Source organism: Mercenaria mercenaria, chromosome 10 (assembly GCF_021730395.1).
Source record: "Mercenaria mercenaria strain notata chromosome 10, MADL_Memer_1, whole genome shotgun sequence".
NCBI classification, from domain to species: Eukaryota; Metazoa; Mollusca; class Bivalvia; order Venerida; family Veneridae; genus Mercenaria; species Mercenaria mercenaria.
Window position 1 is genome coordinate 58,502,856 of NC_069370.1, and position 11,821 is coordinate 58,514,676.

Below are 11,821 nucleotides of genomic sequence, written 5' to 3' on the forward strand. Positions count from 1 at the left end.
GTGAAAATATGTGAAACGGCAAAATTCTACAGATATATAGACGGACAGATGGACACCGTAATTACTTATAGATAAGAACAACCAAACAATTTCATGAGATTAGGTTAAAAGCTTGTGAACGTAATAAGAAAAGGCACAATAGCACAGTCTTTTTTCATTTTTCTTCTGTTCATATAGATGTTATGAAATCTGCAGCTCCTCTCATGTTTCCTAGCACCGGCTTAAGCAGAATTCCTATACATTGAATATGAAATTTTCTCAATGATCAAAAGGACCAAAAATATAACAATACTACGTCAATTAACAGGGAAACTTTTATTCAACTTTTACTCTTGTTCTTCTGATAATATATGATTCAAAAACAAACTAATAACATTATAGATATTGCCTATACCTAATACAGCACATATTAAGGAAACAAATATAAACCTTCATGTGTATCTTTACAGGTATGCCATGTACGTGTCATTATGTACAATATAAACAAAGACAAAATGTCCTTTAAATTAGTAGATACAAGATGGTAGAATCTTTATAGCTGGTTCAACGTTATATAATAAGATGTCAATGACTTAACATTGATGCTGCCTTTATATCCAGAAACGCATCGGTTTCTAACATTCCAAATTCAAGAAGCATGTAAACATTTCTCCATTGTGTCCTACATTGAAAGAAGTAAACAAACTTAAAATGCTTCGCACTCTTCAGTATCTACCTTGATTGTAATTATATCGAAATTGCTGTTATATTATCAAATACTTTCTAGTTATAAATGTTTCTGACAGCTTCAATTTAACCCCACATTTAGGGCATTTCTTCCCACAGTGTTTTTGGAAATATGTAGTGCACAAGGTATACAGGCAGTATGGCCGCATAGATAAAAATACCCTGTAGGCTCTCTATCAAAACAGACTATACACAAGTTAGGCTAATGAGAAACCTAAAAACAGAAACAAGAAAACATCAAAATAGTAATTAAAATGATCCTTGTATAGCTAAATGATATCAACACATAGGTTCACCAAATAGTATCATACAAAATAAGTTTGGTTATAAAAATATACCATTTGCATGCCTTTAGCCAAGAAGTAAATCAAAATAATAAATCCAAGTTTCATAAAAATTATTCCAATGCTTTTTTTTAACAATCTAATTATAATACTGCTGAAAATGTACTAGAATTTGATATATACCCCCATTTGATTATATTGTCTTTCCACCATGCTCGTTCAGTACATCATTGTCAGTCTCTCACCACTTCCTCTGGTGGTCTGAATATATAAATGACAATTGTTTGTAAAACGAGGTTATTCTATTAAAATATGTATACAAATGTTTCAATAGCTCGGTTGAACAGTGTCGGCTATAAGAGTGGGAGCACTGGGGTTCGAGCCCCGGCCGCGTCGTACTAAAGACATGAAAAAGAGTACTTGCAGCTTCCTAGCATGGCTCTCAGCATTTAAAGGATTTTAACAGGCGGTAAAATAAGCACAGTTAAGCACAGTTAAGTATCTATTACTGAACACCTTGTTTGTCGCAAGAGAGCTTTGTGGCTTGTGTTGTTTGTGACGTTAAATAAACTTCTACCTGTTTATGGCTGATACAGTTTGACTGTTTTTATTTCATTCCATTCATAGTCTAGAATTCCTTATTCATTCAATTCCGAAAAATCGTAAATTTTTATAGTATCCCCCAAATGATTTATACATTTGTAAAGACTTACCGATACAGGCACGCCCTGCTGACTACACACTGAATAAAAATAAGGGTCAACATAAAAAATGGAGCGGTAATGAATGTTAACATGGCTTTGTCGCCAAGAATTATGTTGGAAAACTGCATTTGTTTACTGAACATACACACATTAACATTTTATTGGAATAACTGTTGTCATTTGTGCAAGTGTAAGTCGACTTTTTAATTTTCATTTTGTCTTTTTAATTCAAGACGTAAAGCTACGTAAGTTATATGGCGAGTTCACTTATATATTAGCAAACATAATGCGTTATATACAGGCATGTCGTCTTTCTATGACTGTAAATTGCTACAACAATACGTAACATATACATATTTATACATGTAATAACACCATGTCGAGATAAAATATGTCGAAAAGTCTATCGTTTTCGCATCAAGTAGGGGGTCAATTAACGCTTCCATAGTTAAACGACCATCCTATTTTCTCAAATTAACATACTATAATGTCCAGTGAACATACTATCGTGTCGGAGTGACGTACTATTTTGTTAAACGACCATTCTGTTTTCTCAGAATAACATGGTATCATGTCCAGTATGTTTACTATCTTGTCAGAGTGGCGTACTGTTTCGTTAAACGAACATCCTATTTCTCAGTGACGTACTATTTTGTTAAACGACCATCCTATTTTCTCAAAGTAACATGCTGTCATGTACAGTGTGTTTACTATCTTGTAAGAGTGTTGTACTATTTTGTTAAACGATCATCCTATTTTCTCAGAGTAACATGACATCATGTCCAGTGTGTATACTATCTTGTCAGAGTGACGTACTGGTTTGTAAAACGACCATCCTAATTTCTCAAATTAACATACTGTCATGTCCAGTGAACATACCATCTTGTCAGAGGTTTGTACTATTTTGTTAAACGACCGTCCTATTTTCTCAAAGTAACATGCTATCATGTCCAGTGTTTTTACTATCTTGTCAGAGTGACGTACTGTTTTGTTAAACGATCATCCTATTTTCTCAAATTAACATGCTATCATGTCCAGTGTATATACTATCTTGTCAGAGTGACGTACTGTTTTGTTAAACGATCATCCTATTTTCTCAAATTAACATGCTATCATGTCCAGTGTATATACTATCTTGTCAGAGTGACGTACTATTTTGTTAAAGGACCATCATATTTTCTCAGAGTAACATGCTATCATGTCCAGTGCATAGACTATCTTGTCAGAGTGACGTACTATTTTGTTAATCGACCATCATATTGTCTCAGCGTAATATGCTATCATGTCCAGTGTATATACTATCTTGTCAGAGTGACGTACTGTTTTGTTAAACGACCATTCTATTATTTCAGAGTAACATACTATCTATATAGTACATAAATCCAATGTGTACATAATGCGTTAAATGTGAAAAAAATCTAATCTGGTTATATTGGAAAAGGTTCGTTTCAACAGCTACATACTTCGGAAAGTACTTGAAACACAAGATAGAATTCGAGAAACATACTAGAGTGAAGAAAACTCACTCCTTAAACTAAACGAGGAGCCTGCAGGAAATATTTTGACTTTCGAAGAATCAACTTTAAATGTAGAATACCCACATCCTCTTTAACCTCAATAGTGTAATTTCCGCACGGAAAACATATCATAGAGTTGATATACGACTCGTGAGCAAACCTATGAGGAAAGAAATATTCGTCAACATCTTAAGGGAAATTATTCAGCATTATAGTATCCGTCATTTTAAAGCTTGTTTGTCAGAAATTGCGGATTTCCAGACCACATGATCTAAGAGGCGAAGCGATCGGACATTTGGCGACTGGTCAATTACCACATGTGAGCTTATTGACATAAATCTTTTCACAAGCCAGTCTAGCAGCTTTACCCCTAATAAAATATGCGATCCCGGTTTTCGGGATCTCTGGTCTCTTTAGCCCTCACTGGAAATTATCGAAATCTCTCGTAGACATGGGTGCCGACTTGAGACAAGTTTAAACTTTATTGTCTTTATAAAGATTTTGATTAACTTCCCTTTTTAATGTATACGTATCGAGCTTTTCTTCCGATTTCATTGATAATTTCGAGTTTTACACTTCCGTTTCATAGACATCAATTTTCAACCATCTAAACCAAACAGTAAATTTTGAAACTGTGTGTAGCTTTGGAATTAAATTAATTTATTTTCTATCTATTTTGGTTGAGCCAGAGACAAAATCTTAAAATCTTACATGAATTACGCGCCATTGATCACAAGAGCAAATGATCAGGTGTTAAAGGTTTGAACAAATGCATTACTTAATTATACCCCCATCACACCAAGCTCGTTTTCAGTACGTTCTAAAAATGTAGCCGAACGGGCTCAAACTGTGTGGCAACGGAACAGACGTAGTAGCGACGTTCTACAGTCTGTCTAAGAATTTTATGGACTGGCTCGTACGGGGTTGAAAGGGAATGGTGTTCCAGAACTTTGAGCCTACTCAAAAATGTCTGCCGATCATTTAAGAAATGAAATGATTTTTTTTCGGTGTTCATGCGAAATGAACGACAGAATAGGATCGGCAATCCATGAATCGCGCCGGAAAAAATAGTTTCATTTCTTATATTTACATTATATTTCCTTTCCATTTGTAAACAAGATAGTGTTATGAACTGCACATATTTTGCGGCGGCATTTAACATTAAAATCAGCTTCCCGGCCATTCTGTGCACCAAATGGAACAACTTCGACGTCATCTAAGGAACGTTCTCCCTGACTATACGCGGATGTCGTCAAAACAGCGGCCGGTTATCACTTAGCAACGATGACGTAACTTTCGCGCCTTTCCTTTTGCTGTTCATACGAAATGAACGTCACAATTTTCAATGGAAAAGAATAGGGCGAATGTAAATATTCCGTCCTACAGTATGACGGACTGACAACGTACTTAAAACGAGATGGACGTACTAAGAACTGAACCGCCGTACTTCGATCGTACTAGAGACGTGGTATGACGTAAAGCGATCGGGCGTCAATTTTAGTACGTGTGCACACCGACCGGATCCGTTTGTAGCTCGTTTAACCCGTTCACAGAAAGACTTAACTCGACCGCATTACATCCTTAGTGCGTCGTTATTCCGTCTGAATACGATCAAAATAAAATACTAAGTTTGCAATACGTTTCTAAACTGTTCTAAGAGTTTACAATATGTTCTCAGTACGCTCCGCACGTTTTAAGTACGTTTATTACGTTTATTCACAGTTCCTACAACATCAATCCCGTCTGCAGTACAATTACACAAGTTAGGGTATAAATACATGCCGTTGCCGTACAGGTTCAAGATTTGGGCACAAGGTTTAGCCAATTTTATGCCTTTACTTTTTTCTTCTTTAGTTTCTGACTCTGTCCTCCTTCATCCTCGGACTTGGAGACAGAGGCGTCAGAAGGTGCGGGGAATAAATTACGACGCTCATCCTCTCGACTTGCACGTTCAGGGGCTGACTGTATCGGCTTCTGTGAGACATTGGTCTTTTACTGCTTTAACACTTTACACCCCGTCTCTGTTTGGCTTCACTTTTCTTTGGAGTCATATTGATACTTGCCTACTGCTGTGGATTGTTTTGGTGTCTTGAGAGGTTGAAGAGACAAACGAGAATGAGAACTAGGCGAAACGTGATGGCTTTAATAGCCATCGGGCCAGAGCGTGCTTGCAATTTACGTTCTAAACGTACTAGGGAGAGATGAGGACGTAAACAGAACGAGTTAAACTGTCTGTGAGCGAGTTGGTCGAGTTAACAACTAGTTAGAACGTATTTCGACGTACTCGGAACGAAGAAGGACTAGTTACGAACTTCTTTAATCTGACTACAGACGGACTTGGACTGCCTTCAAACGGTGTCCACATGAGGTGAACGGGCAATTTTTAGCTCATCTGATTTTTTGAAAAAAAATGATGAGTTATTGTCATCACTTGAGCGGTTGTCGGCGTCGGCGTCGGTGTCGGCGTCTGCGTCGGCGTTGCCTGGTTAAGTTTTATGTTTAGGTCAGCTTTTCTCCTAAACTATCAAAGCTATTGCTTTGAAACTTGGAATACTTGTTCACCATCATAAGCTGACCCTGTATAGCAAGAAACATAACTCCATCTTGCTTTTTGCAAGATTTATGGCCCCTTTTGTACTTAGAAAATATCAGATTTCTTGGTTAAGTTTTATGTTTAGGTCAACTTTTCTCCCAAACTGTCAAAGCTATTGCTTTGAAACTTGGAATACTTGTTCACCATCATAAGCTGACCCTGTACAGCAAGAAACATAACTCCATCTTGCTTTTTGCAAGATTTATTGCCCCTTTTGGACTTAGAAAATCAGTTTTCTTGGTTAAGTTTTATGTTTAGGTCAGCTTTTATCCTAAACTATCAAAGCTATTGCTTTAAAACTTGCAACACTTGTTCACCATCATAAGTTGACCCTGTACAGCAAGAAACATAACTCCATCCTGCTTTTTGCAAGATTTATGGCCCCTTTTGTACTTAGAAAATATCAGATTTCTTGGTTAAGTTTTATGTTTAGGTCAACTTTTTCTCTTAAACTATCAAAGCTATTGCTTTGAAACTTGCAACTCTTGTTCACCATCATAAGCTGACCCTGTACAGCAAGCAGCGTAACTCCATCCTGATTTTTGCAATAATTATTGCCCCTTTTTGACTTAGAAAATCATTTTCTTGGTTGAGTATTATGTTTAAGTCAACTTTTCTCATAAACTATCAAAGCTATTGCTTTAAAACTTGCAACCGTTTTTCACCATCATAAGTGGACACTGTACATCAAGAAACATAACTCTATCCTGCTTTTTGCAAGAATGATGGCCCTTTTTAGACTTAGAAAATCATGGGTAGGACAATATTTCTATTACACAAAAAAAATCAGATGAGCGTCAGCACCCGCAAGGCGGTGCTCTTGTTTCCGGACTGAACTTACTATAAACGGACTTCAGACGGGATAAAGACGCGATGGACGTATTGAGAACTGTTTATGAACTAACTACGATCGCATTATTACGGATATTTTCCGGCCAAAGTACAAACGTTCTAGCCATATCGCAGCCAGTTTTACAATATTTTAGGAAGGGTTGGGACGTTTTGAGAACTAGTTTGGTGCGATGGGGGCTAAGCAATTAATCAGGTTGATAAATATGAGCCCTGAGTAACAAATTTTAAAGCAGCCGACATTCGGTTCAAAACTGTCCGCGGACATATATAAGAACGGATGCTATGAAACAGTAACCCTTAAAGGTAGTTAATCAGATAATGGTCAACTTAAGGATTTCTTCAAAACTTAATCAATTGATCTGTTACACCGAGTTCTTAATACACATCAAATTTTCACTTTGATTTTCCTATCCTGGTTGCACAACCAAGATAGCGTTATTTTAGCATAAGGCGTAATAAAAATGTTTGTTTCTGGTAACTTGCTCAAAATAATTAGGGTAGGTAGGTCGGTAATATATTTATATATTTTTTTTGGGGGTGGGGGGGGGTAGGGGGGATTTTTTTATTAAGTGGGACTTTTCGGAAATTATTTTTGTGTCAAATAATGAATACAAATACAATTAAAAAGTTGAAAAAAATCTCCAAGGCCATAAAAACATTTAGGGTCGGGCAAAAAATTTAGGGTAGGTCGGGATACCGGAAACAAACGCTTTTTACGCCTAAGTATCATCAAATAAACATGTTTTGCCTAAGGAATATTATGAATCAAAGCACAACTGCATTTAAGTTGTCATAAGTTTGCGCTGGGAAGCACACACTTTGTCAAAACGTTTAGAAATGCAAGTTTTATTACCCCTTCCCCCCCTCCCCCCACTGTCTATCTCGGTTCCGAAGCTGCACGCTGTTTTAAAACTTGCCTTTTGTTTCAGGTTGTTGTAGTATCCCAACATTTATCAAATGCAAATGTAAAACTAGAAATTATATAAAAATCAAAAGAAATAGTCCATTTTTCTACTACTTTTATATCAAAGGGAGGTATTTACAAAATTTCATAAAACGTAATAAAATATAAGCCTACATTTCTAACAGGGATCTTAATGGGTCTTATTGTTTCTTAAATAACAGATTATATATGAAAGCTGAAAAATGTCGTAAGTCGTTGCTCAAATATGATTGATAACCTTTACTGAAACGAAATTTATCTCATACGAGGGTGGGATCAAAAGTAATGTAACCAATGGTGTTAAATGACACCTAAAGGTTGGATTAAGAAAATCTTTATTTCAAACCTTCAAAGTAATCTCCTTTGACAGATACACAGCGTCTCAATCTTTTAATCCAATCCTTAAAAGCTTTCTGATAGTCTTTTTCAGGTATATCACTAAGGAGGTTAAATATGGCGGCCCCCAACTTTTGGCAAGATGTATATTTTCTGCCTGCAAGCTTTTTCTTGAGACGAGGGAAAAGGAAAAAGTCACAGGGGGCTAGATCCGGAGAAAAGAGTGGGTGTTCTAGAACATATACTCCCTGTTCATTCAAAAACGACGTCACAATCCCAGCCCTGTGACTCGAGGCGTTGTCATGTAACAAATGGATGCCTCGGATACCCGTCTTTGGTCGGCGTTTCTGGAAATACTTGAGAAGCTTTTTAAGAACTTTTTTCTTATAAAACTTGGCATTCATTGACTTGCCTTTAGGTACAGGAACCTGGATGGCGATTTTAAGTAGTGAAAAATATGGCATACATAACCTTTTTCACACTTGCAATCCTTTTGGCAATGCAAGGCCTTCTGGCATTTTTGGTGAGCCATACTCGGTTACTAATTTTTCGATGCGGTTCGAAGAAATGTATCCAAGACACATCACCTGTTACTACATTCATAAATGTTTTTTGATCGTATCTTGGAAACCTTTTCAAAAGCTTGCGCGCCATCTTAACGCGCGTGCGTTTTTGCTCATCATTGAGCAAATGCGGGACCCATTTAGCACATTTCTTCTTCAATTTCAAAATATTTCGCAGAATGCACAACACAGATGCTTTTGAAATGCCAACCATGCCCGCAATCTGCTGAGAAGTATATCTTGCGTCAGAAAGTACTATTTGTTTGATTTTTTCAACAATCCTTGGATTACTTGCAGACTTAGGTCGACCAGTTTTAGGCACAATTTTGACAGACTCCACGCCTGCACAAAATTTCTTAATCCATCTGCAAACTGTTGAAAAGGACATTTCATTACTACCATAAACAGCACACATGTCAGCATAAATGTCCTTTAAACCTCTTCCGAGTGAAGCGCAAGTCTTAATGTAAGACCTAATTTCGTTCTCATTTTTTTACACTTTTACCAACCATTTTGCCTAACCGCCTACGAGTAGGGTTTGTGCAAATGTGAATTGTGAGCGTGATATTGTGTCTACATGTATAGTTTATACGTCGATTGAAAGCTATTACAACGGGGAACAGGTGCAAGGCGTGAATTTTGTACTCGCGCTAAAAATAGCGGTTATCAATAGCCAGTGGCATTACTTTTGATCCCATCCTCATACTCGTACGTTGACCTATCAAGCGCGACAACTGTGGGCTGAGCGCCACTAAATCAGGCTTTCCTTTAATTCATATAAAATCCACTAACTAAATAGGCCTAGGGTTATTTCGACATTTTCTAGAATATCAGATTTTCAGACAATTATATTACCATAAAGAACTGTCTCACTGCTATTGAAAAAGAAGAAGAATGGGGATGATAACTTTTGTATAAGAAAGTTACACTTCATTAAATACACTCTGTTTCGATTCTTTCGATGTCTCTATTCGAGGTAAAAAATCCTTACGCCGCCAGTTTTATCTAGCATGCGATAGGAGCAGACGGATTTTGACATACTGAAACACTATAGAGTAAAAGAAAACATGACGCTGTCGAGAAAGGACATGAGAAAAGGAAAAAAGGCTAGGGCTATTTATAATTTGACAACTGGTGACTAGACCAACTTAGGCTTATATTTGATTTGGTAGTGATCAGCCTACGTATAGTAATATGTTCACAATGGTAACTCTAACTTTTAGATGAAATGACCACTATAATCTTGTAACTGTCTAGTTACACTTGTGGTATATGCATGCATGGCTCCCAGCAAACATTTCACATCAGTCCTTATATTCAATACTGATCCGATATCGACTGTCACATCGAGCCGACATCAGGAATTCCACACTCTTACACTTTGGACCAAGATCAATGGTATAGGCTTAAGGAACTTGGTCAATATGATGCCGTCTTAATATACCTGACTCAGTATATGGTTTAGAAAACAGTTTATTTAAAATAGTCTATTAATCATATCAGTTAGATCAGACGCAGGACTAAAGTTTTTTTTAATATCTACCTACTGGAGATATTTAAATAATAATAAAAAACTTCACAGACTTTAGTTTTATATAATAACTGCCTTTGAGTGATGTCGATATGAGGATTCAATAACCTTGAAAAAGTGATATTGATCCGACGACAAGATCGACCTTTTTCAGGTCGATAAAATCTCATATTAACATTCAAATTTCATATCGGGTGCTTGACATCATTTGTGACGTCAGTTTCATGCATGTCGTCACGTTTAAAAGTTCTTCTTTAAGGTATTAGGCCCCTAATAGTAATGTTTAAAAAATGGCATTTGCTGGGTATATTCTTACAGTTGACCGTTCTTCGCACTTAATTGCAAATTTTTAAAAACTTTTACCTTGCCGTTTTTTATAAATTTTGTGTAATTTATGGTATTTCCTCAAGCTCAAGTAGAGACAAATTTCAAAGTGGTGGCCTTTATCCAAAACGTTTGCAGAGAATTCATTATACCATTATTTTTTATGAAAGAAACATCAAACTATTGGTAAACAATTATAAAACTTAAAATAAAAATTGTCAGTATCATTATTTCTAGGGTGCCTCGAGTAAACGGATTTAATGAGACATAATTCTAACTCCAACATTGAAAAATTAAGGTCGAATCCTGTGGGTCTGTTTTGAATTTTGCTCACTTCATTCAAAAATAACCATGGGGCAGAAGTAAAACCTACCTACATTTCTTCCACAATATGTAATCTAAAGAATGAAGGCAAAATAGAGAACTTTTACCGCATGTAACTCAGTATTTTTAAAGATGTCTAACTCTACTCCTTCTGTTTCAGAGGTAAATTCACTTTGAACAGCAAGAAATCGCTTATCAAATGATTTTTTCCCACTTTTGTACAATAAATCAATAACAAGTCTTGAAAGAAGTAAAAACTTACAAGAAAAAAAGGAAAATAAGGGAAAAAAATTTTTGGTCCCAGTGGGGCTTGAACCTACGACCCCCTGAAAATTGCAGTCAAAGTAGGTTTATGGTAGAAATTGAATACTCTTCAAAAAGGAGGTACTCTATTATGGGCCTAATACCTTAACAACATTATTTTCAGTTTTTTCTCAAGTTAAAGAACAAATTTATATCATTTATGTAATAATTACAAGTGTAGTATGAGTATGTAATAAAAAGATTATTAGATTTGCATGGAGATATATACACTCGTTCTTTCGCGGAATATTGCTCCCCTGCAGAACTCGTGTGCATATGTATCTCGATATAAATCTAATAACCTATAAATATTAACCGAAACTAAAATGCAACAGTTGTTCTTTTTATTAAGTAATGAACTGGAGCAATGATCTTCTTTCCAGGTAATGAAGGAATGTATCAATCAAAGAAAGGTAGAGGAACAATAACTAACTAATAAAAAAGTTACTTTTGATCCAGCATCCTTCTATTTGTAAGCAAGTGTCATGAAGAAATTGTGCTTTTAGCATAATTCATCTTGTGTATCTGATTCTGATGGATGGACAAACACACAAACTAACGGACAGAAAAACGGACATTTAAAGCAACGTCTTAAAGTTACCCCTATTCACATTCCGTGTTCATGAAAAAGATCTCGTACTTTACACATAATTGTTATGAGGCTAACTGCATAAAACGTTCATAAGCTTTAACTGTACTTTCTGACTCCTATCATTGTACGATGTTTGACAGCCTGCATCTATAGTGTGACCTTAACCTTTGACCTGCTGACCGAAAACAATCTAATATAGCTATATACAGACGTTGACAGCCGTGGTAGT

At 36.2% G+C, this 11,821-nt stretch overlaps 1 long non-coding RNA gene across 1 annotated transcript; it reads right to left on the reverse strand.

Moving 5' to 3' along the window:
- Positions 1-300: 300 nt before the first annotated feature.
- Positions 301-9,251, reverse strand: LOC123561434 (uncharacterized). The gene is made up of 3 exons (XR_006688417.2): positions 8,427-9,251; positions 1,194-1,271; positions 301-940 (listed from the first exon to the last, which is right to left on the reverse strand). It is a non-coding gene; the product is annotated as an uncharacterized LOC123561434 (long non-coding RNA).
- Between the last annotated feature and the right edge of the window lie 2,570 nt (positions 9,252-11,821).